A 27086-nucleotide genomic window follows, 5' to 3' on the forward strand; every position below is an offset into this window, starting at 1 on the left:
CCAATAGGAAGACATTTGGTTTTTTAAACGGTTTTGACTTATATGGAGGGAATGCTTTTACTGCTGAAGATAATAAACAATGATATTTCTTTGAAGAATTAATTTTATTTTTCCAAATATATTTTCATCGCTCTATTTTATGACTTACGCTGGGAAATTGAGTCAGTTTGATTGATTCGTTTGTTATTGTGTTGTTATTTGATACGATTCAGTAAAATAAATTACAATAGACAGCAAAAAACATGACCCATATTAGTCTTCTTGAGGGAATTAACCGTCCAATATTATGTACAATTATATTAAAAAGCTTTTTTACCTGGCTTTACCTAAAACAGATTCAAATGACCTAACATGGTCTACAGTACTCTGGAGTTAAGAAAATTGGAAAGTGATGAAGTTCTTTGGCATAAACGTCTTAAGGCACTGCTTGGTCGAAGATTACTGTGGGTTTGCATCGTATTAGAACAATTAAATAGTAATCATTTCAAAATTCTTTTCAAACGTCGCCATAATACACGCGCGTATAATTATTATAGTTTAATCTCAGATTAATAACGCACTAGAAAACCCTTTTGGCTGTATTGCATATAACAAAGGCGTTCCAAATTTTTGGTTTAGTTTTTAGTTTAACAATAAACGTGTGAAGGATGGTTTCGATTTGCGCTTGCAATTCTTGACCTAAGTACCTACGACCCTTTGTATTGCTGTAAACCGTAGCTAACTTCTGTTTTTTTTTTCTTTATTAAATTGAAAACATACTATACATATTTTTTTATAATAGTTTTTAAAAAAAACTCATTTAGGGACACACAGATAACAATATTTATTTAAATACGTTTTTTACATTTAAAACTATAACATTATTTACAAAAGCAGAATAAAAATTATGATTTACTACAAATTAAAAAGGGTATGAGAAATATTTAAAAATAACAAAATAAACATAATACTAGGCATGGAAATAAATTCAAAATGATGTATACATTATACAATCTGGAAAAGAAAAATTGAAAAATATAAAAAGTTTAAAAATTAGGTAAAAAGGTATTTGTCCGTATGGGCGATTCATTTAGTCATTGGCGTGTTTTTACTCTAAGGGTTTACAAATACAAAAAAAAAATAAAAGTAGGTTTTTTTTTTATAAAAATAAATATTTGCGTTCTTATGATTAACCCAAATATTTAAATTTTGAGGGCCATACTTAACGAGTTGTAAATAACTCACTTTAAGAAAATGAAATCAGACTGGGGTAGAGTAGGATTTGAACCACAGACCTTTGGTCCGTGAGTCCGAGATGCTAGCCACAGGACCACAACCCGAATAAATGTTACTAGGACCAGCGTCGTAGCTAGGGGCAGGCTAGGCGGGTGGCTGCTAGGGGCTCAACCCCCTCAAGAGGGCGCACTTTGCAGACCCACGGCCTTCTTTTTTCTTTCTCTTCATAGAAAATAAATCTTTGAGGGCGCGACATTAAATTCTGCCAGGGGCGCTCACAACCAGCTGCGACGCTGACTAGAACTCTTAATTATTTAGTACCGAGAATTTTAATGAATTGCCAAAATCACGTAATAAGAGCAAAATAAGAAAGTGGCAATTCGATCAAAAGTCTATATAATGTGTTATAAATAGTTATTAAACAAGTTCATGTGTGTTAATTGTATGCATTTGTTTATTATACGCAATAGTAAACAAGTCAGTGTATGTGGCTGATGCAACGAGTATTGTGTCCAGAAGGATTAAAAGTTTTTTCCGCGTTAACAATTGAATCGAAAATGTAGAAATATAAAAAAACGAACAAATGAGAAGATAAGGGATTCCCATTAGAACTCTAACAAAACGGATGCATTCTGAATACACTGGAAAATTTAATCTGGGTTCGTCAGGAATATTTTAATTGTTAATCTGATACACAAAAGCTCTGACATCACAAAAGTTCTGACATCCATGGAGAATGCACTAAATAATAAATATAACATGAAAATAAACAGGAACAAAACAAATGTGATGACTGTGGTCCGTAATGAGCACCAAATGTAGCAATGTCAAGAGCAACTCTATAGAACGCGAGAGTTTGCGTACCTTGGAAGCAGGATCGCCTGGGGTGGTAGAACAAAAAGAGAAGTCGACTGCCGTAAACATCAAACCAGGCTTGCGTTCAATAAAAAATCAAAGATTCTCGACTAAAACAACATAAACCTTAAGCTCCGAAAGTACTAACCAGGATATTTATATATATATATATATTGTTGGATAATTTATAAAGCGCCATTTTTGTGAAAATCACCTCAAGGGCGCTGTACAATTAATAAATATCCCAGTACGTCTTGCAGCTACAGAGTGCATGGACGGTTGGGATTCTAGTTCCTCGTTTTCAATTAAGATCAATAAAAAATTATAACAGTTAGGAGCTAGATTACAGGACGTCTTGCAGCTACAGAGCGCATAGACAGTTAGAAATTTAGCTCTCATTTACATATTTTAAAAATTGACAAACAAATTTAGTGTATTAAAAAAAAAATATATATAAATAATTAAAAGGAGTACGATTACAACACGCCTTGCGGCTACTAAGCGCATAGACGATTGGAATTCTAGACCCCGTTTACAAAATTTAGGTATTTTAAAGTTGATATATGAAAGCTAGATAACCAATCATCGTGCAGCTACAAAGCGCATGGACGAGAAGAATTCCAGCAAAGTTAAAACAATATCAATAAATTTATAAAAAATAGAGTATAGTAGTAAATTGGTCAAGTGTTCATGCCAAGAAGTAAGCAATAAAAAACTTAATAAATCAAACACTGTTTCAACTCCATGGTTAACAAAGGGAGATAGATGTCCGAAGAGAAGCTTTTGTAGACAGTAGGTAGATACCGTTGCTATGTGGCCCGCTGGCTGGTAGATAGTTTCTGGAAACGCACGTGTGTAGTACTATTATGCCCTTTGTTCCAATGACTTGGTGTCCATTTTGGTCCGTATTATTTCGTTTTATGAAACGTAAGATATAGAACATATAAATGAACGGCTAAATACCATAGGCCTTTGAGATGTGGTGTTACAGAAGAATATAAAGAATTTCCCGGACTACAGACTAAGACCACATCACAATTGACGAGGTTCCCCGTAGAATCGAAGAAGGGTAACCAATCAAAACCATCTCAGAGAGGCGAGCCTGATGGATCGGCTGACACAATAGAGAGAATGGCTGAAGGGCAAATTACAGAGAGCACCCTTGACGAGTGTATTTAGGGCAAGTGTGCAAAGACTTGAATTGCGTCTCAGACATATATTGAGCTCAAGAGGGCTACAGAAAATAAAGCGCAGTGGAGGACAAGATGCAGAACTTTGCTGCCAACCGATACCAAGGATTAAGACTGCGGAGAAGATCAAATACACGGCAAATACAATAATGTGTAGCAAATCTCCCACACATTGAAGGAAATATGCCATTTTCATTGTTCAATGTTAAGTCAATTTTTTAGGTTTTTTGGTGTATATTTTAGTTTTTATAATCATGTTTTAACATAGCGCATTAGTTATTATTTCGAACAAAAAAAAAAGTATTTAATTAAATTCACAAACTCGGTTTTTATTGATCCTTAATATAAAGTATGGCGTGTCTCCGGATTTTACCCTGCATATATATTTTTAAAAACATTGAATTAATTATTGCTAGGTCATTTACTTACAGGTATGTCAGCTTATGCAGGGGTTGTAAAGCTTCGACTGGAATAGCTTTAAGTCCACAGTTATGAAGAAGAAGCCTCCTTAGGTGTGGAACTGTGTCAAATATCCCTGGCAGAATGTGTTCCAGTTTATTGTCCGAAAGAACCCTAGAAAAAAAGTGTACATTTTTAATCGTAAGTCATTGGAAAACCAACAGAAATGATCTAGTCATTGTAATGTTGTAAGATATTAATTAATAAAAGGAATGATTTATTTATTTAAATACGGCATTTCTGCCATTAACATATATGTGGTTTAAAGAGTGCTTGAAAAAAAAATCAAGTATGATATATTCATATTCTATACACATTATAGGTTACTTGAAATTCATACATATTTTAAAGTTTACATTTATAATAAGTTTCCGATAAAATAACAAAATAATTTAATCAATCAAATTATAACTATTCTAACCCGATCTCCTGAAGTTGATTTGTTATTAAAGGAATTGTTTGAAAATATTTGGAATTTTTCATGTTTTTTTAATATTTTATGCGTTAGAAATTATTAAACGTTCTTTTTTTTATAAGCAATGGGTCTCGAACTAATAATCAATCGACAAAATTAATTAAAAATATGTTATTATCTTACAATATGTGTTTATTAAATGACAGTAATTTAATTTAACTGAAGTATGTTTAAAACTTGCCATACAAAGCATTTAAAAAGACCACAGGAATTCGCTCCAAAACAAAGAAACCCGCCAGAAACCAGCTGTCAAAGTTAAAAATGAACTTTCTTGTGTAATGCTGAATACCCACGCAAACAAAAAAAATAGAGACATACTTAAGAATTCCATTAATTAAAAAACAAATTCGCCGCATTTGAATTTCGGTAGGTACGAGACTAAAAAAATGTTTTAATTTGTGTATATTTTAATAAACACCCAGGATGAAAGGACAAAAACGAATTTTTCATGTCGACTTTGCCTGGATAAAATCTTAGACCCTCAAATATAAGAAATTAATACGCCAAAAATTATGTTTCTTAGGATTTTAACCAAAGAGAAGTCATCGAGTCAAAAACGTTCGTAATAGTACAAAGTAGCTGCGGCAAATATTTTGTACTGATAATTTGTTTACACATACTTAATAATCGGGTCGATTGAGCTGATTTGTAGGCTGAAATAAATCTCAATATTCCCCTTCGTCACACAGACATACTACGTTACTGAACAACGACAAATGCAGCACCAGAGCATCTCAGAATAATGTATTAGGAAAAGCAATCAGTAACTTTTCAAAATTTGAGAAAATGGACGATCTTGACTTATTTCACGACTCAGCTCTCCGCTTTAAACGGAAGCTGAGTCTAAACTAACTAACTAACTAACCATCACGCCATTTCCCCAGAGGGGTAGGCAGAGAGGATAGAACGCCACACCACTCTGTCCTGGCACACTTCCTTTGCTTCCTTCACATTCATACATCTTCTCATGCACGCACGTCGATTATTCCGACTTTTCACATGACCACTTTCAAGAATTAGTTGTACTTGATCATGCCATGTCTTTCTCGGCCTTCCTCGACTTCTACAACCAGACACATTCGCATAATAAATCTTTTTAGCCGTTCTTTCATCATTCATTCGCTCCACATGACCGAACCATCGCAAAAGACCTTTCTTAATTTTGTCGATAATGCTTAACTCAGCCTTGCATTCTGCTCTAATTTCGACATTAGGGCACCTATCATACATTGTTTTTCCGCACATTCGCCTGAGGGATCGCATTTCAACAGCATTCAGTCTACTTTCGTCCCTTTTTTTTCCAACTCCATGCTTCGCTTCCATACATTAGGGTTGGTACCAGAACTCCATTATGAACTGCTAATTTAGCCTCTTGCGATAGACACTTATTTGCTACGACAGACTTTAAGGCACCATTAACTCTGTTACCGGCACTAACCCTCCTTTCAATATCCTTGTCCATATTTCCATCTCTAGTAAACATACTACCCAGATATACAAATTCTTCGACCTGTTTCAAACTATCTCCATTTACTATAATCTTACATAAGCTGAGTCTTATTTACAATAATAATATTTAGTCTCTTTTTGAATAAAAATAAAGATAAAAAACAAAATATAATACGAATTTGCTATTCATATAACACAGTTTTTCCCAACCTTCTTTATGCCATGCCCCACGGTAGTCTTTTCAAAGGTCAGATGCCCCACCGGCATCTTTTTTAAGTAAACAGAAGGTAAATTTTCAAATAATATATTGATATGTTTGTAAACATTTAAAACCTCAATGAAATTTATTAAAACCTATTCTAATATATATATAATAAATTGAAAATGTAATTAAGTAGAATAAAATAAAAATGGAAAAAATAATAACATACGAGTGGCAATTGAAATTGAGTACAGACACACACATATCTTTTACCTAATTCATGATTAAATTCCTTTACACTAGCTATAAAGAAATTTAATGTCAGGATCGTAGTTAATTTTAGTCCTAGGTCCTCTCTATACCTCTATTAGTTATATTTAATCGATTTAGATTTTTAACGAGTAAATCGCTTATGGCGCTAATACCACATTCCACCAAATAAGATGAAGGAATGGGTAATAATACGTGCATAAGGTACATTTTTGGTCTTAGGAAATATGACCAAATTTCTGATTATCGTAGGCAACTGAAATGGCTCAAAATTAGACAGCGGAGAGACTATCACTCCCTCTCACTTCTCTTTAATGTACTTCATAGTCCTAACGCTCCTATATACCTGTGTGAAAAATTTCAACGCTTATCAGTTCATGGTTAACCTCTTCGTTCTCATTCTCAAGGCACTCTCTTAATACCCATACACAATTCCTCTTTCTTCTCTAACTCATATAGTGTCCATGCGGCTCGACTGTGGAATCTTCTCCCATCCACCATCAAAGATGTTACTACATTATCTCTGTTTAAATCACGTCTGAAGAAACATCTCCTTTTCTTCCTTAATCTCTCCTCATTTTCTTTTTCCTCTTTCCTCTTTTTTCCTTTTTCCCATTGAGTAATAGTTTTGATTTAAGGTAATTTATAAACAAATACGTTTATTTCTATTTTTATATATTTTTAACTTTTTAATCTTTTTTTTTCTATTGAATATGTTCTGTAACTTGAATTATAAAAATTAAACTTTTATTTTATTGGTTGGTGGGAAGGAATTGCTATTTTGCAATAAGCCCGCCAATGTACAAATAACATTAAAAAAGTAAAATAAAAAATAATAATTTTCTGGCATGAAAAGTAATATTATGATATTTTGTGTTAGCTTCTTCGCAAACCCATGCCATTATTCCTACATCCTGCACGGTTTCTGTGTTTTTATATAATTATTGAAATCGTAACGGGTTTCATTCTGTTTTAAGTACAATTTGGCGTATATTTCAATTTTGTACATCTCAGGGATTTTTTTGTACTACCGATAAGTATTCCCATCTATATGTGGAATGCCGATCTGTCTCATCTCTAAAGCGTGGTGCTCCACCTCTTAGGCGTTATGCCCAACCGGTGGGGCGTACGCCCCACCGTGGGAAACACTGGTATAACATAAACACCACATTTTACACTCATCACTCTATAAGTCACACTCCACATTCCATATTCACAACAATGGAGACCCCGCAACTTTTTCTCGGAGAAATTTCTCTTTCGTGGCCCCAAGAGTGTTTAATGTCCTAGGTGAACATATTAGGTTCTCCAAAACGAAAGCCATTTTCAGGTGAAAAGTACAATTTTGAATTTTGTCTAAGGGAAGAGATCATTCCAGGAGACTGCAGCAAGATATTGCATAGATTTATATACTATTAAGCGTGTTGTCCAGATGTTAATTGAAAAAAATGTTCATGTTAGTAATTATTTTTTAATTAAAATTTTTGCCATTGTTTAATAATATGCATGCTTCCACTTTTCCTTATGTTGTCACAACTCAAACCAGGGCGTTATATATATGTATTTGTATGAATAAAATAAATAAAATCATCCACCACCATAAATAGAGTCACGTATTAAACATATTCTCGTTACATCTTGTTGTTCTGTTCAGAAAATTTAATTTATTTTTGTTTAGGAAAAAAATAACAGTTTTTACATATATTGTATACAGAAAATAAGAATATATAAAAACGAGAATTGTGAAAACAGTCAAAATAAATTTTCCACATTGGTGTAAGCTATTGATTAAGTACAATATCGGTATCAAAATAAAAGCAATGGTTAGGCCGATTGAAAATGTGTCACAGCGTAAATAAATTCCTATGCCTGTCTCCTTTTCTCTCGCCCACTTGAATCCTGTCCCTTTTGCACCTTTATAGTTCTAATAACTATTGAGTTGATGATTTTGCCACCTGGGGTCAGTGTCCGATTTGACCGCGATCGAAGTGCATGTTCGGTTTGAAGTTTTGCCGCTCGCTCCGCCTTATCGCCGCCTCAGCTAAGCTCGGAGGAAACAAGAAAATCAACTAAAAAGGTCAGTCCATTCACTCCATTTCCTTGCATCCATTTGCGCTGTGACATTTGCAAAATTTCATATACCTACTGTCGAGAACCAGCTCACGCATCGCCAAGCAATTTAACAATTTAGAAACGTTAGGCACTTAGAAGTTGCAAATAAAATAAAAATGCATATATTTATACACAGTTATAAAAATAGAGTAAACAGAAAAACGCTAAATTTAAATTTAAAGAATAAGAAAAGAAAAAAGGTACGTTATAATAATGTAAAAGGTACAAAATATAATAGTGAACATACGAATACATACATAATTACCGACATCGTATAACTATAAAATAACGTTAAATTACATTATGTACGTAATTGGTGCTGTGAAAGGATTATGTTTTTCATGTAATAATATCATTGCATTATACCAACTTATCATTGTGTGCACGACAATAAATATAAATAAATCAATAAAAAAATGAACATGCGAAAATTTCACAAAAATTAATTATTCACATGAGCGGTTATTTCTCACGATAAATCTTACGAAATTTGGCAGGAAAAAAAATATTTTTTTCTTTCATATTGCATTTACTCATAAATTCGCAGGCTTAGCAGATTCAGCTAATTTTCCGCCCCACTGTTTTCTTTAAATGAAGCAGAAAGCTTAAGGTTCTTTTTTAATAAATCACTCTTTAATATAGATCATGAGTACTTGGCCTAAGGGAAAACTAAACTAAAAGTAATTAGTTTAAAGTTTATATTTGAAACTTTTCGAAAATATTAATATCAAATTCCACCAGGAAAAAAAGACTTGATTTATTGGCTCTACGTGTAGTATTTAGTGAACATGATAAAATTAAAAAAGCAATCAATTCATTAGTTACGTAAACCTTGACGAAGAAGCTTGTTTGCTTTGAAACCGGTCGGTGGAAAAAAAAATAGCGGTTAAAATCAAAGTTGTTTTATTTATTTAAATGTAATTAAGTTTATTTGTTTAAAATAAAGTGAAAATAAAAACAACATAATAATCCGTACAGCCATAATAATCACTTAACTTAAAGAAGAAACACAAAAGACCCTACCCAGTTATATAAAACTATTGACTAACACTTTTAAACAATACGTATTCATCATAATAATTTCTCTATCCACACCTAGTGAGGCATAGGCACATTGCAGCGTTTATGATGAAAATATAAGATTCTCCAAAACGAAAGTCATTTTCAAAAGATGTTTACCAAGTTTGGATTTTGTCTAAGGGAAGAGACCATTGCAGAAGACTGCTGCAAGAAATTGCATATATTTAAGTACTATTAACTCTTAAAAGACTGTGGTAAATAATCCCTTTGCGCGCGGTGATGTAACATCGTGTTACCACTAGTAAAAGACGGAATATTCTAAAGTTTGAATAATTGAAAAAAAATAAAAACAAAGAGACATACGGTTTAATAATTCCTTTTCCACAATGTATGAGAATAAACAAATAATTTTGCTCTGTTATAGCAAATTAAATTTGAAATCACAGATACGCCGCTCATGTTACGCGCGTGCGTCACCCATCATTGCCATCAACCGACTGAAGACTAAATCTGTTTTAGACGACACCCGCCGCAGAACGGCGTCTCTGTCTTCCTTATTATGACTTTTATATTCGTGCTCTCTCTTGTATAAGGTATCTGTATAGATGTTTTGTTGAATTAGCGGACATTCGTTCTTCGCGTAGCAAGGATAAATATTTTTTGTATTAACACTAAACATAGTTATACAAATTTTACTTTGCAAATCGGATGTGAAAATGTCCATTTGATGATTACAAAAAATACGAATTCATAATTTTGAAAAAAAAAGAGAGATATATCAAGTCTTGTGTCGTATGTCGACTAGTGTGACATCACAGCCACACAAGAGTTAATAGCGTCTTGTTCAGATGTTTATTAAAATTAATGTTTATGTGATAATTTTACTTTGAGAATTATTAAATAATATCCACACATCCAACTCAACACAGATCTTGGCCTCATAGAGTTTGGGATGCGTTATTATTTTTTTGTAATATGTATATTTGTATGAACAATAAAATAAAAAAAATTATAAAAATTGTTTTTGTTACATGAGAGGTAAGGTGATAAGTCTCACGCTTCAGGTGCTAGTACATGAACAGTAGCAGTGAAATACCATGTTTAACCATTTGAACTTGGGTGTTCATTAAAATATTTACTCATTTTTAAATTATTCATTTTTGTACCAAACGAATATAAAAAGCGGCGAGTTAATATTTTGATTACTGGAATCCTTAAATACGTCTTTTTTTGTATACGTCGGTAGTCAAAATTACTCAGATGTAACTTGGTCAGATGGCTTTTTCTAAACATATTTCAGTAAAATAAATTTAATTTGATTTAATAAACTTGGTAAAACGAGGAAGCTCGAGAAAGATATGGCACGATCAAATTATTACAATTCACCAATACCTAGACTACACCGGCTAGGTAACGAGTATGGTGAAGTTGATATATTTCGTCTGTCTTTATATAAATATAGGTTAAGTATTCAAAAGGTTATAAATTAATTTGTATAAAATTTCTTAATATTGTTCTTTATTTACTATTTTTTTTCTCATGTATCTTTATAATCATGGTATGTGCATCTATGTACATGTATGCGTATGTGTATGTATATATATGTACATGCATGTATGTATATGTGTGTGTATGTATGCATATGCATGTTTATGTATGTGTGTATATTTTCATATGTCAATTTATTAAATATTTTTCTATTAATTAATTAATTATGGATAACTTATATAGCGCCATTTTCGTAATAAAATACCTCAAGGGCGCTTTACATGGTGATTCTATTGTTAAGTTAATTTAATTGAAGCTTTTAAATTTGTAATTTAATTAAATTAATTTATTTTGTTGTCACGTGCTACGGATTTATTCAAATGATTTAGGTACCCATATACCTATGTTGGTAAATATCTTTATTTTTACTTATTATTGTATTAGTTTTTCTTATGTTATCTTTAATTTTAGCTAAATTTACATACTTAATTTCAAATATATGTTAAAGCCCGTAGGGCGTGAAAATTAATAAATAAATAAATTATACCATATTTCGTTTAAAATTTCGACTATTTATCAATTTGATTAATAATTTTATTATTTTATTTTGTACTATTACTGTTTAAAAAATATATAAATATTATAATTTTTGTGATAAAAAAAGAAACTAACTACTTAGCAACATAATATTATTTCTATGATGATATATCATAATAGTTTATCAATATTCAGAAATTTATTCACAAAGGGAAAAATAGATACGCGAAGCAATTGTTGTATATTTCAATACGGTTTGTTTATTATTACATTTCCTAAGAAACTTCTCCAAGTCGTACATAAAACATTCTGTTTAATGCCAGAAAGTAAGATAAAATAAATAAATATTCATTGTTATTGTAATATTTCGTGAGTTATTGATGTAATTTTTGCTTTTCTGAGAGTAAAATGTAACATCACGGGTGAATGTCATAGTGATACAACTCGCCTGCCAAATTTCAACACCTAGTACAAGACACGTTTTAATTTGTGTTTTCTGTGTCCAGGCGGATGCAGAATACAGTTAGGTGTTTAAAATTGATCTTCGTAAGCTTGGACTTGCCCCTATCTCAGGCTGTGCCTGCGGAGATGACCATCAATCGGCCGAACAAATCCCGCGCACTGTGTGCTATTGGATGATGTCAGAGATGAGATGCTGAATAGTCTGACAGGAGTCATGCGATCAGCGTGGAATGTGGATCTGATGGCTAACAGTACGAACTCTTCCGTCGGTTTGTCCGGACTCGGGTATCGCGTTGGGAGCTCCTCAGATGCGCGGAAGGACGCCTAGGTGGGTAAAATAAGATGGGACAAGCAACTGTTCCTGTGGGATGTTGATTCAGTTAGGACTGTGCTTCCTTTTGTTTTGTCCATCCCTTACGGGGGTGGTATTTGGATCCTCTTCCTCTGATCACCCAAGGAGTCTTTCTTTATTAAAAGCCTTTCTTCCATTGCAAATATTAGTGTTTTTAATTTTGTTTTTTGTGTTAGTTATATTTGCTGTGTTATTTTACTTTTAAGCCATTGTTTTTGTACAGTTTTATTCGTGAAATTGTTTGTATAAATATATATTTTTGAATAACAAAAAAGTAGAGGCGTTGGCTGACGACGTCTGTTCATACATTCTCCTCCCCCCTCCTTAATCTGCATAGAGTTTGTATTCCTTAGGAATATTAAAAATATTTCCCCTTATTTTGAAATAGAACCAGAACCCTAGACGAGTGTTTAAGACTCGATGGCTACTCCAAAGTAAAAATCTAAAATAAAAAAATCGAGTGGAGATAAGTCTATAGGTACATTAAATACCAGGTGCCAGGCCTGTCAACGCAGCAACGTAACACGTTACCAGCAGCTACAAAGCGAAATTTAGACTCTCTTCACCCGGCACTGATTTTGGTTATCTACAACACTTATATATTAGTTACATATAAAACTACATTGTTAACGACTTTCAACATTTAATGTAAATTAAATTCATATATCACGGTTAGGTTCAGCCAGTATTGTCGGCATTAATTTTATTATATTTTTCTTTTGTTCATTAAATTAAATTAATATTAAACTCCAGATAAATATGGAAGTAAAGTCTTTTATTAAACACACACAACCTGGTAACAAGACTTTCGTAAAGTCGAAATTCCATATGAGTATTCTTTACGCAAAAACAGTTTCACTACAAATCCGCCTCAATGTAAAGTAATTCACGCGTTCGTTGACAATTCTTGAGGTCTTGAGTTTAATTTCTGTTGAGGTTTTGAGAGAAAAAGGAAACTGTATATTGGGTACAAAAACATGATAGACAATTATTAGTTAGCAATATTTTGAGTTTGTCCAAATTTTTGTAGACAAGGACTAGATTTAACTCCCCGGGGAGCTGGTAATATTAACATATTATAACAGAGATCTAGAAAATTTTAGAGAAAGTAATATAGAAGTCAAGGCATCTACAGGGCTTATGACCTGTCATTGACTGGTTTTAGTGGCTATTTTACACACTGTGTAACATTCACCTTTTGTTTGATTTGTTGATAAATCCACCTGGTCCATGAAGAAGTATAGAAATAGAAAAAAATATATTTTCCGGCGTTGTCCAGTATGTTGGTGAAATAATTCAATTAGATTAATCTCACCCGTATAACTAAAGGTTTCAGCTCTTTAACTTCACAAACATCAACAGATAAAAGAATTGAAGAAATAAAAATGTACAAATATGGCAGAACGGTGAATGTCACACATTGTGTAAAGTGGCCACTTAAACCAGCCAATGACAGGTCATAAAAGCCCTGTATTTTGACTTGAAATTTTAACTTCTATTTTACCTTCTCTAAAATTTTCTCCAATTCTGTTGTAATATGTTAATAATTAGCTATTTGAAAAAAAATTACTTTAATTTTTTTAATAAAAATAGGGGAATTCAAGGGTTGACGACCACGTGTTGGCCTTTGTTAATACACCCCCCTTCCTCAATGATATGCATTTCGTTTGTATTTTGGGTAATTTTCCTCTATCACAACAGGCCAGGAGGTCCAATTACATTTGTAAATTACAGCACAGATCCAATTAGCAAGAAAAATGGTATTTTTTCGTGTTCTCACCAAAAATAGTAATTATTATATACACTCGCACATTTAGAGACTACATAAACTTGGCAATTAATTTAGCTCTATTGATATATTTTGGTGTTCTATATCCAAATTTTGAAAAAGACTTTTCATCAATGATAGAATAATTTATTGGATCATTTTGCCATTTTGTGTTTAAGTCCCTATTGTTTTTTTTTGGTTTTATTTATTTCCATTTCTTTCAATTGAATTGTATTTTTGGATTAATTTATTTTATACCCGCTATCACTATGCAGTTAAAAGTTTATAATTGTCATATACGTGTATTTTTTATAATTTAAAAGCCCGGCAGGGCGTTTAAATTATATAAAATGAAATAAAAAAATAAAAAAATCGAATCTGGAATTATCCGTGCGCGAGTCAAACGTTTCAACCGATAACACACTAGGGCCACCAAAGCAATATAGTTTACTAACGTTTTCATTTCGATGTACGATATGTATACTGTCCTTTTTAATTTATTTTGTACATGGAACCATACTGTTTTTACCAAACATAAAAAAAACGTTAGGTATTGATAGCAAATAATAATACAGAGTTTAGTTAGAATATGTATTCCAGTACAGAAATTGTAATAAAACTTCCAAAATATTATCCACGAAGTCATGAATAAATAATAAAAAACGTATTTATATGTACATATTTACTAATACTGATATTAAAAACATATTTCGATGCAAACGTTTTTTATTTATTTTTATTTATTTATTAAAGAAAAAAAAATTATTACTAAAAAAATAATAACGTATCCCTTACTTTATAAGGCCAAGAGCCCTTTGTGTTGGGATATAACAAAATGGAAAATTGAATAATGCACATTATTAAACATTAGCTATGATATTTTTTATTATTTTTACGTAAAAGCATATTTCAATAAATATTTGGACAACACGCTTTATTATTCCTTTTCCACACCTAATGGTGCATAGGGTACTGTATTGGTACACCAATCGCAGTGTATCTTGATCATTTTTGTTACATGACGGTAAGATGATCCGTCTTACGCTTAGAAGTGTATAAATCTATGCAATGTCTCGTAGCTAATTTCAAATGTTAGAAAAACTGTTTGGGGGGGCACCCATGAAATTTTTTGACGGACTGGTGAAGTCACCTTTCTTGATAGTCTGTAAAATTTTATAATTTCCCTAGATTCGGCAATTCTATATTTTTGATACCAAAGGAATACCTCTGATCAGACCCATGAATGAGACCACATGAAATGGAATAAAATACTATTTATATCCATGTGTTACCAACTGATGACACACGGTTTTGGGTAACAGATTTTATTACTGCACAAGGAATGATATTGGAAATAGGGAATGCATGAGTCTACCAAGTTTGATGAAATTTAACAAAAAAGATGAGTTAAAAATAACATTTCCAAAAAAGGAAAGGTTCACTATTTCTCTCTGTTAATTTGTGAATGATGATATCTAAAAATCTGAAGATAAAAGTTAGTTTGATGTTGAAGGTAACGGAAAAAAGGGATTAAGATGTTTGAGGTATTATTTGTAATATCTTCGACAGCATAATTTTTAATTTTTTTTCATCCTGTATTTGGTATAATTGGGGAAGAGGATAGTAAAGTATTTGATGAAGATGTAAAAAAGATATCGGGAGGTTCCTTACGACGGGTTTTAATCCTCACAATATTTTAACAAAATAAGATTATTTGAAATTGTAAAATCGTATAAAGGAAAAAAAAAAAATTTTTAAATTTATTACTGAGAGTAATAATTTCCGTAGTATGAAATTTGAAATCTTGAATTAGGAAAATAAAAAAATTAAGAAACATTTGGCTTGACTTATCTGGGAAGTACCTACTTATTAACTAGAAACCATTAAAAAACGAAATAATCTACACAGATATGGCAGAATTGATGGAGCTAAACACTAAACTAAACAGGTAACTCCGACAGAAAAATCTACCAGAGAAGGCAACGGGAAACCACTCTGGTCATCTTTTCCCAGGAATCACTATGGCGAATACATACAATAAGCAGTTGTTCTGGCTGCGGAGTAGCGCAGGACCGAGATGCTTTCGGTGTAGTGATCGCCAACGTCGGGGGATCTGACAAGGCACCTCAAGAAGAAGAAACACTAAACTAACCAAAAATTACAGCTATCAAAATTCAAGTCTTTAGATGGTATCTTAGAATGTGCATAAATTATTATTAAAAATATACAATACAAAAAAACGGCAATTCATTGTAAAATTGAATGTATACTTTATCGATTTTTACGGCTAAAACGTCTAGCGATATCGACTCTAGTGGACGTCCTTATCATGTTATCTCACACAAGCGGTTATCGTTACTTCACATATTTTGTTTCGCATGAGCTTTAATCTTATTTTTAAAAAAATACAAAATCTGCTGAAACCGTGGCTTGACCGAGATTTCGAGACTTTTCGAGACTTCGAGACTATTCAATACCTAAAATATTTTAGTTTGTGAGTGAAAATTCTTGGTGAAAGTTCATTGTAATTTATTATGTAAATAAAAAACGGGTGGTATTTTAATCCACATATTTGGAATATTGGAAAAACTAGTGATAAAATTAGACAAATAATAAATAAAAATAAATGCGCCGCAGCCTTTTACAATAATATTTCCCAAGCTAGTTTGTTGGTTCATACAAAAAATTGAAGTTTTCCAACTCAGAAACATACCTTCTTGTAACGACTGTAAAAATACATGCTACGTTGGCCAAACGGGTAGAGCCTTTAAAACACGCCTAAAAGAGCACATACAATCATAGTCTAATAATAAAGATAATTTAAATTTTGCCAATCATTCAATAGAAAATAAACATTCCTTAGATTTAAAAAATAATTTAAAATCAATTCATATTGCACCTAAAAGCCATAAACTTGACAAAATAGAAATTGTTAAAATTAATAGATTAAAAAGTAAACCCGACGTAGAATTACTTAATTAACAAATAACACACGTGCATTATCCATTACTATATACATTGTAATATATTTTTAGTAATGAATTTTTCCCTTTTGTTTTTCAGAAATCACAATTGACAAAAATCACACTCAACAAAGGATGGGTCACTAAAAATAAAATACTTAAACTCATTAAAATTGCATTATATTAACACATTAGTAACCCGATTTTTTTTATAATGATCCTTAAGATAAAAACAACTTTATTAAATTTACTTTTATATAATTTTGAATTCTCCATCCTTACCTCTGTTTTGAATAAATACATTGAACTCTTAAATAAAGATACCAGTCTCGAAGATGTCGTGAAAGCGATGAAACCGATTACTGGATATTCCAAATTTATGGATTGAAGTATCACTCGTCTTTAATTTATATAATAAACTATTTGATACTTTTAACTGAGATATTCTGTTATTTTTAATTATAATCGCTTATTAACTTATAATTACTGCATTGATAGTAAAAATGTAGTGCTATATGCACCATCGAGTTCTGATCCGGGGGTATGATGTTCTCTCTTTAAGGTGGATTTCTGTAGCTTTTTATTTTATTTTATTTTATTTAAATCTTAAAGTAGGGCACACATATCATACATATTGTTATGTGTGTTCTAATAATAACATTGCAAATACATTTAATTTATAAATTGTTTATCACATATGTCTTGACCATTATTTTAAACTTTGATATGTTTTTTTCTTCATAAATATTTTTTTCCATTTCGTAATACTTTTTAATTGCTTTAAATAAAATCGAATTTTGTGACTTTGCCTTTTTCCTAAATAGAAGTCTAATTTTGTTCTTTTCTCTATGATTTGAAGTATAATTTGACGGAGTGCATTTTCGGAAGCACCCTTCAGCACTAGGAAGTAAATTGAGGCGTAAAATAAGATATGCGACAGGAGATAAGAATCTTCCATTTTTGAAGGATATAAGTATTTGCATAAAATTACCTCACAGAAAATGTCGCTTCGAGAAAGTGACGAAGGTTCACTAGGGTTGGCAAAATCCGTTTAAGTTTAATTTCCTTATAGCAGAATAATTTTATGTATAGTTTAACATACTTAAGTCGTTCATATATAAAATACATCTTATTTCATATTGTTACGATTAACAACAATTTAATTAAAAAATATTTGTTCGGGTTACTAAAAAGATAGTTTAACTTATAGCTGATTTTATTCAGGCTAAGAAAAAACATGACGAAATCCCGCAAAGCCCAAACACTAGGTTCGGCGATCGTGCTTTTGCCGTTGCCAGCCCCTCTGCCTGGAACCAATTACCTTCACACTTGCAAATCATCGACAGTTCCAGTCAGTTCAGATCTCAATTGAAATCTCACTTCTTTCGTTTTAAAATCATAAAATATAAAATGTGTAAAGCGCCCTTGAAGTGATTTTATTTAACTAGTAATAATTTTGATAATCATGCCAAATATCGTTATTGATTTTTATTAAATCCTGGCAGGGCTATTGCATGATAGTCTCTCTTGGAGTAAACGGCGAGAGCTGCTAGTCATTCATTACAACTAGTTTAATGACGAATATAGAGTTTTCGCTTCATAATATAAGTGTAGGGTCCACAGTCCATAATCGATGACACACACGTGTTAAATTTTTTCACCTGAAGTAGACTAATGACCGACGATGCAATGTCATCATTTTCTATCGAATCCAATACATTTGTATAATGCGACTCTTTTAGTATTGCACATTAAGCCGGGAGCATTGTTCTGCAGTACATTCACATCGTCCCTATAAAGAGACCACAGGACGCAACGCCAGTCAGTCGGCCCAACAAGTTCAGTTCAGTCAGTCATTCTAGATCGACGACGTCACACAGTTCCAGCATGTAGTTCAAGTGCAGTATCTTCAACCTATCATCGCCGCTACGCTCGCGCTACGCAACCAAGTGCTGTATCTAATTCGCCATGAAATAAACACGCATTAAACAGCACCCTCGTGTCTTCTCTGTCAATTTCTAACTGGGGTAGGAACTCCAATCCTCAACTACCTAATCCTTCATAAGTAACCTAAACGCGCTAACCATTAGACCACAAAGGGGACTGATAATATAATAATTATTTCTAAACTTAATTTTAAAAAGTAGCAACCCTGTTACTCAAGGCAGCGGCATGGCGTGGCAGCCGAGCGGTTGTGGGGTCAAACCAGAAAATGGGTCAATTCTGTTTGTGGCGAGGACCTGAATCCTATTTTCGCAGAGGAAAAAATATATTTTTGTTCTGCAAACATTCCCTCACAGTACGATCTCTCATAGAGCAGTGTTCAAAGGAAAATAAATATAAATTGTCTGTACATCAACAACAAATATTCATAAATTCAGCGGCCTAAATTAGATGGATAAATTTCGAGAACTTCTGAAACTAATTTTCAATTGAAAGGATTTGTGTGGAAAGTAGTTTACCACAGAAAGCTCAAAGTAGTAGAAAAGAACTATATACTTAAATCTACGCCATACAAATCGTAATATTACATATTAATTTTGTACAAAAATAATAACCAAACCAATTTTAAAAATCAACCATCATCATTACGTAAAGATTATGTAATTATGTAGCAAGTAATGTTGATATTGACGTTTTTAAAGATGATGTAATAACTTATACTTACATGTAATTTATTAATTAAAAAATATTTAATACAGTCCCACTTATTTGTTTGACCAATTAGCGCTCTAAGATGCAAATAGCCAAATGATACAAACCTATTAAGCCCAAAAAAAGAAAATCATTGTTCATAAATTTGCTCTTTTTTTGCACCACCCTATTATGAGATATAGTGATCTCAACAGACGGAAGAGGTAAGGATATGCGAATGTTTAAAGGGAGATAAAATGGTGACAGGTCATAAGCACAGTGAATGCCTTGACTTCCATATTCCAGCTACAAAAAAAAATCCCTATCTAAAACAAATTTAGACAAATACTTAATGCCGACCTTTCAGGAATCGTACCCGGGATCTTGAGCATGGTTGACGAACGTACCTACCACTTCACTACGACGCGGACATTTTTCCACTCGATTTATATTTTTTTTCTCGGCCTCGTGGTGCAATGGCCAGCGCGTTTGCCTACCAAGCGAGAGGTCTCGGGTTCGATTCCTGACAGAACCATGTCAAACAACCGATATGAAATATTTATTTAAAAGGGTGTTTTCACACCAGAATATTTCGTAGTCCCTGCACTGGTACCTGAAGCGTAAGACTGATCATCTTACCTTCATGTTACAAAAATGATCAAGATACGTTGCGATTGGTGTACCAATGCAGTGCTCTATGCACATTAGGTGCGTAAAGGGAAATATGATGATTATTTTTTTTTTTAAATACCTTAGAAAAGTTATCGATTTGGAAACACCCGTTAAGGTTTCTGGTTCTATTTCACAAAAACAACTGTATTCTTCTCCCGCTCGGACACATACTAGAAAATATGCCTGGAAAAGGTCAAAAATGGTTTATACTATTTTTATTTTTTTGCACCACAACAGGCCAGGAGACCCAATTACAGTAATGAATTACATCACAGAACACCCAGGCTAGAGAAAAATCACATTTTTAATTTTTGTGTTCTCACTGGGAATCAAACCCGGAACCTTCCGTGTGTGAGTCAAGCGTCTTGACCACTCCACCACGGAGGCCGCTATCTATGATATTTTCGTTTTTTTTGTATTTACCTCATTTTTATTACTGTTTTTAATCAAACATTTCAATTGAAATTAATTTCTGACACGACAAATATTTCATCAAACTTCCGGTTAAATGAAAGTTCGGAAATCCTTTATACTGCAATCAATTTATATTCGCCTTCCTTCCCTTCCTCTCCACAAAATGGCGACCTGTTGTTCGCGCAGAAAGGCGTTAAATTAATTAAAATTACGCTGGCCATTATTCATATTTAGTGGAAATACTGGCTGGGATATCCATCGGGAAATTGGTGAGAAAGGGTAAGTTTTACAAGCAATAGTTTTCAATTTTCCAAATACAAATTATAGTAGTATTTAATAAGTTTCGGTTCAGTTCAGTTGGGGTGAATGAATTTATGTTTACTATCAAAATTCAATTTTATTTTGACGTATTCATATTTGTTTAAACACAGTTTTTCAGGGCCAGACCGTGAAACTTCAAAGGAACATTCCTCAGTGTAAGCTTTAAAAAAAATCCTAATTATGTTTTTCCAAAAAGTCATTTAAAAAAAAACATTTTTTTGATTTCAAAATGGAGTAAATCTTTGATTTCTCGGACTAGCATCCCTTCCGCAAACCCCTACCTTTTCCCGACAATTTTTTTTTCGATAAAAACGTATTTGACCATCGCACCAGACGCGGACAAGGGAAGTGGCTGGGTAGGAGAGGGGTAAGGGTTTGTGGAGGGACTGCTTGTCCAAGAAATTAAAAAATTTTCCATTTTGAGATCATGTATTTTTTTTTAAATGACTTTGGAAAAATTTTCTTAGGTTTTTTTTAAACTTACCATTAGAAACGTTTCTTTGAAGTTTCGCGGTCTGGCCCTGAAAAACCATGTATTTATATTTTTTCCAGTGAAGTTCAGTTTTTTGTCTACAAACATTTGGACGAACTCAAAATATTGATATAAACCAACTGGTTCAAGAAGTTTAAAACCTGGAAAATTGTTTTCAGGCTTTGCCTAGCATATGAAATAATTTAGTCAGATGAATCTCTTCACAACAATAAAGGTTTCAGCTATTTAACTTTATCAATGTCAACAGTTGGCAGAATGTTTTTCTTTTCTTTCTTTAAATATGATTTTTGCCATACAACATACATTCATTTTTTTATTATGACTTTAAATATGTTTCTTACTATGTATTCTGTTTTTATTTCGCATTTTACTGAGTTTCGAAATATTTTTATAGACATATTTATATATTTTAATGGTTTTTACTATGTTTTCACTGCATTTATTACTTTGTTTTTTTTTTTTTGCTACGTTTTTTTACTACATTTTTACTATGTTTTTACTACAATTTTACTATGTTTTTACTATAATTTTACAATGTTTTTATTACATTTTACTATGTTTTCACTACATTTTTATTATGTTTTTACTACAATTTTACTACGTTTTTATTACATTTTACTATGTTTTCACTACATTTTTTACCATGTTTTTACTCCATTTTTTACTTTATTTTTTACTTTGTCCTGTATCTTTATAACTGTTTCTATAAATTGATTACTGATTTTTATATTTTTTTGACTGTCTTAGAACGGGGTAAATAACCCTAGTTAGACAGTCAAAGCAACTTTATATAAATTATAATTTTGTATATGTAATATAATGATAATAAATAAATAAAATAAATAAATTGAAGAAATATGGATTTTCAAACATAGGCAAAATGGTGAATGTTGCACAGATGTGGCCACTTAAACTAGCCAATGACAGACTATAAGTCCTCTAAATGCCTAGACATCCATATTCCCTTCTCTAAAACGTTCTCCGTCCATTTTTTAATTTGTCAATCATAATGACTCCCTGGTGGGGGAAACCAGTATTTTGTCTACAAACATTTAGATAAACTCAAAACATTGTAATGCTTGCTTAATTAGTCTGATTAATTCATGCGTTTATTAATGATTGCATCCCAAAGCACATGTGTCTATTTGATATAACTTAGTTGCATTCATTCGCTGATTGTCGCGTTACGGTCAAGTTTGTATTTTGAGTTTTAGGTGTTTATTTTTGTTCAGATAAAAAGAAAATTACTTGTTTAATTTTGAAACGTGGTAGATGCTCCCATAAAAAATGCACAAATTTGGTAATTTTACTGTCCATTTTTTTTGTTTCTCGAGAGTTCTTCTCGAAAACAATAAAAATTGCACATTTTTGTGTTATAAACGGTAACTAATATTTAATTTGATCTATTATCGTTTTTTCTCCCAAAACCTCGCATCATGATTATTATTTTTTTAAGACACTACTTAGACGATTTTCAGGCAAAAGATTTTATTAACACGAAAGAATTTATTGAAGCAAGTTAAGTTTCTAGCGGTGTATAATAATGTTTTGAATAAATTTCAACGAAAAAATCAAATATTTTTATCTTATCAATCAAAATAGAGTAAAAATAATAGTCGATTCAATTTTTTGAGAAAATATTCGTTTCCGTGAACTATCATATAACATTTTTTTTGGATTACAATAATATTTAACCAAATTTTTCATCACTGCAGGATATTGCACCAGTGGGTTTCGAGACCTTTTAGGATTTTTAACGTTTAGCCTGTATGAAACGAAACATCGTACACTGGCAGGCCGATTCTTTTTTAGGATTTTCACATGTAAAAGGGCAATGTCTCGTCCAGAATTCAGGCTCTATTCCAAAAACAAAAATATACAATTTTTCCAGCAAGATACGAGAATAATATTTAACTGCTACACATATTACTTTTTGGTTAATTAACTTAACCACTAATTAAAGAAAAATTAAAAACAGGAAGGAAACCAGAAACTAATAACGTATCTTTTGGTGGTTTAAAGTTTACTCCGAGTTTCAGACTTCTACCGTATTACCTAAGATGTTAATTGCCTAAGTTTACAGCAGAGTATTTTAATAGGATGTGAGATATTTATTTCGAAAGAACATGATACTATGGGTCGGTACTAACCTATTGAATATTGCACTGCTATCTGGTCTCCTGTTTATAAATTAAATATTAATAGAATCGAGAGTTTTCAAAAAAAAATCCTGAAAAACCTAGAATACAAATTTCATTTGCATTTTCCAAATTATTTAGCTTCATTAAAATTTTATAACCTTGTTTCATTAGCACACAGAAGAGATATGTTTGATCAGATCCTGCTTTATAAAATTGTCAATAATAAATTCGATTCCCCGGAACTCATTAATCTACTTGCTTACCGTGTCCCCTCCAGGCCAACTAGACTCTCTGATATTTTCTATATTCGTAAATTTAAAACTAATCATCGGAAACATTCTACAATCCCTCGTATATGTGAAACATTTAACAAAAAAATTAATAGTCTTGATATATTTAACACTCCATACAATATGTACAGAAGAGAATTAATAGGCTTGATTCATGCTCTTCATTCATAATTCGTTTAATCATTAAATCAAATGCAATTTTCCACTCTCACTTTCCTTCAATCATCCTTTACCACTTCTTATCAATTTCCTTCTTTTCTCTTCCACTATCTCCTAGTTTTGTCCATATTTATCTTATTTTAATATATAGTATATTTATTATTTATATAGCTTAAACTTCAAGCCGTCGTCGCTTTATTACAGTATTATTTAGTGAATACATATAATTGGATGGTAGGCTCTACTATGTATACATTTTATATATTTAAAAAAAAAAAATATTCATTTAACCTGTACATCTGTTTGTATTCGAAATAAATAAAATAAAATAAAATAAATTTATCCTACATTTAGAATTATAACATTACTATACAGTTACGTTGACTGTCTAACTAAGGTAAGTAACCCTGTTTTAAGGCAGTCAAACAAATCGTCATCATTCGGGAAGAAGTCACTAACCCAAAAAAGATCATTTTGAGGAATTGCAAATCAAAAGTTTGGAGAACTCGGAAAAAGCATTTTTTTCAGTTTCGGAAGTATACAACAAAATTTTTCCACGTCTTTTGAATAAATTTATTTGGTGATTTTATCTTTCTAAAGCATTAAGTATTTTGAAAATGCATATAAGGTCCATCTCAGTTCTACGTCTCTCCAATGAAGACAGATTAAGAGATTGCTCCATTTCAAAATAGGAATAATTACTCCTTTGTAATCCGAGCAACCATGCCACTTTTCTTAGAAAACGGTGTTGGACAGACTCGACATGGTTAATATGAGTCCTGTAGAATGGAGACCAAATAGGAAAAGCGTATTCTAGATGGGGTCGAACTAGTGAGCAATAAAGAGTTTTGATGGTATTAATATTTTTGATGTCCGCCGTCACTCTATTGATAAAACCGAGAAGTTTGAGAGATTTGTTTACAACATTATCAATGTGTTAATATATTAATTCTTTTTATAAGTAACTAAATTTTATTGCTTGTAAATTGTTTTGGCTTAGCACGGGTACAGCCTAAACAGCCATAATAAGTTAGTTAGGACAGACTCGACATGGTTAATATGAGTCCTGTAGAATGGAGACCAAATAGGAGAAGCGTATTCTAGATGGGGTCGAACTAGTGAGCAATAAAGAGTTTTGATGGTATTAATATTTTTGATGTCCGCCGTCACTCTATTGATAAGTTTGAGAGATTTGTTTACAACATTATCAATGTGTTAATATATTAATTCTTTTTATAAGTAACTAAATTTTATTGCTTGTAAATTGTTTTGGCTTAGCACGGGTACAGCCTAAACAGCCATAATAAGTTAGTTAATGTGGAAATAATTGTAATTCGAAATGAATAGATAAAGAATTATGGTTAAAAATACTTACAACTCTTCGAGATCAGGTACTAGTTCAAAAGATGTTGGTTTTAAGTCGGTGATGTTATTTCCTTGTAGGTCCCTGAAAAAAAAATTTTTTGTTAAAAATAAAATATTTAGGCAAAATACATTTTTTATTACGATTTACATACTTTTGAAAAATGAACGTAATGTGTGTTCATCGTTACAAGGATTTCCAAATAAACAAACCAGCCGCGTGATACCCGTTGGAGAATAGCCTATTTTACACATTTCATCTCAATCTAAACGGCACAGTAAAATTATAGTCGATTGACATTCATTAGATTCGTTAGTACATATATAGATTTGATAATATTTATTCTTTTCGTTTTTTCATAAAACTCAATAATAGTAAATGACTTTAATAAAAATATCAATAAAAATGCCTCGGTTAATGTATTAATTTATAAAATAATTAATATTAGCGTTCTTATATATTTACCCAAATATTTCAATTTTGGTCACCATTTTCAACGAGTTGTAATTAACTCACTATTAGAAGATGGGAATCAAGTTGAGGTAGAGTGGGGTTTAAACCTCGGACCTCGGATCCGTGAGTCCACAACACTAGCCACGGGACCACAACCCGATTAAAATAATAAAATACAACTTAACAAAAGAGATTATAATGATAATTTTATCAATATCATTATTTAAATTCAGCAAGTACTCTCAGGTAAAAACCCTGCGAGAAGAAATCGACTGGAGATTAGTCGGTCTCGTGGTGTACTGGTTATTGCATTTTCCAGGCATTAAATAAGTAAACAATTGTAAGAAAACAAATATCGATCCACCGTATTATATTTTATCGTGCCGTGTAGATTTTTGCCGTGGTGTGAAATGGGCCAATCGTCATGCGATATCACGCAGTGGGCTCGTGGTTTGCACGTGCACAGCGGTCTAGTCTCCATGAATGTACGGTAGGTTTTTTATTCCGTTTTCGTTAAAATTTTTAAGAAAATATGTATAGTCTTATGAAATTGTCGTTTTTTTAAATTACAAATTTTATTAAAATAATTACAACTTCTTAAGCAAGTTACTCTTTTGGGTCATTTATGTAAATATGATACTTATTTATTGCCTATTTATGATACATTAGACTCTATACTACATTTTATTTGCCAGTACCTAGGACTAACTCAAGGAAAAGCGACTTTTTCTTTAAAGCATGTCATTACTATAATACTGTTCTTCGCGGTCACGCAGACATTTTTCATTTCTCCCATATAAAAAATAGAAGATTCTTTATATACAGTACACCCGCTTAGTAAAACAATGTCAGTAATAATGAATGTATGTTCCCTATTATATTTTCTACGTTTTAAAATATTTTTAAATAACTGTTTTCTTTTCTTATTTTTTTAATTAAATTTATTTAATATCTATTCACGTTATTTTTATAACTGTATACACATTTATGTATTATGATTTCATTTGAAACTTCTAAGTGCCCAGTATATCCCAATTGTTAAATTGCTTTTATTTTGATGCCGATAATGTACTTAATCAATAGCTTACATCACTGTGGAAAATTTATATTAACTGTTTCACAAGTTTCGTTTATATATGTTCTTATTTTCTGTATGCAATACACGTAAAAACTGTTGTTTTTTTCCCAAATAAATAAAATAAAAAAAGAGAATTTTGTTCCTGGTTTTTCCGTCCATTCATATTTTCCACGTTCATTTTTCTTACACATTTTTTCTAGATTGTCTGTGATTGATACCAGTCTTTTTTCAACCGACTTTTTCTACAAATA

At 31.8% G+C, this 27086-nt stretch overlaps 1 protein-coding gene across 1 annotated transcript in view; it reads right to left on the reverse strand.

Annotated features, from left to right (window-relative positions):
- The window catches only part of LOC148282343 (thyrotropin receptor-like), a 103551-nt gene extending 78169 nt beyond the window's left edge, over window positions 1–25382 (reverse strand). The window contains exons 1-2 of the mRNA XM_088225281.1: window positions 25317–25382; window positions 3690–3833 (exon numbers count right to left, since the gene is read on the reverse strand). The gene's annotated coding sequence lies outside the window, so the exon portion shown is untranslated. The remainder of the gene's footprint in view (window positions 1–3689; window positions 3834–25316) is intronic.
- Window positions 25383–27086: the final 1704 nt, after the last annotated feature.

Source organism: Micrasema longulum, unplaced genomic scaffold (assembly GCF_059751315.1).
Source record: "Micrasema longulum isolate JH-2025_06_02 unplaced genomic scaffold, ASM5975131v1 h1tg000340l, whole genome shotgun sequence".
NCBI lineage: Eukaryota > Metazoa > Arthropoda > Insecta > Trichoptera > Brachycentridae > Micrasema > Micrasema longulum.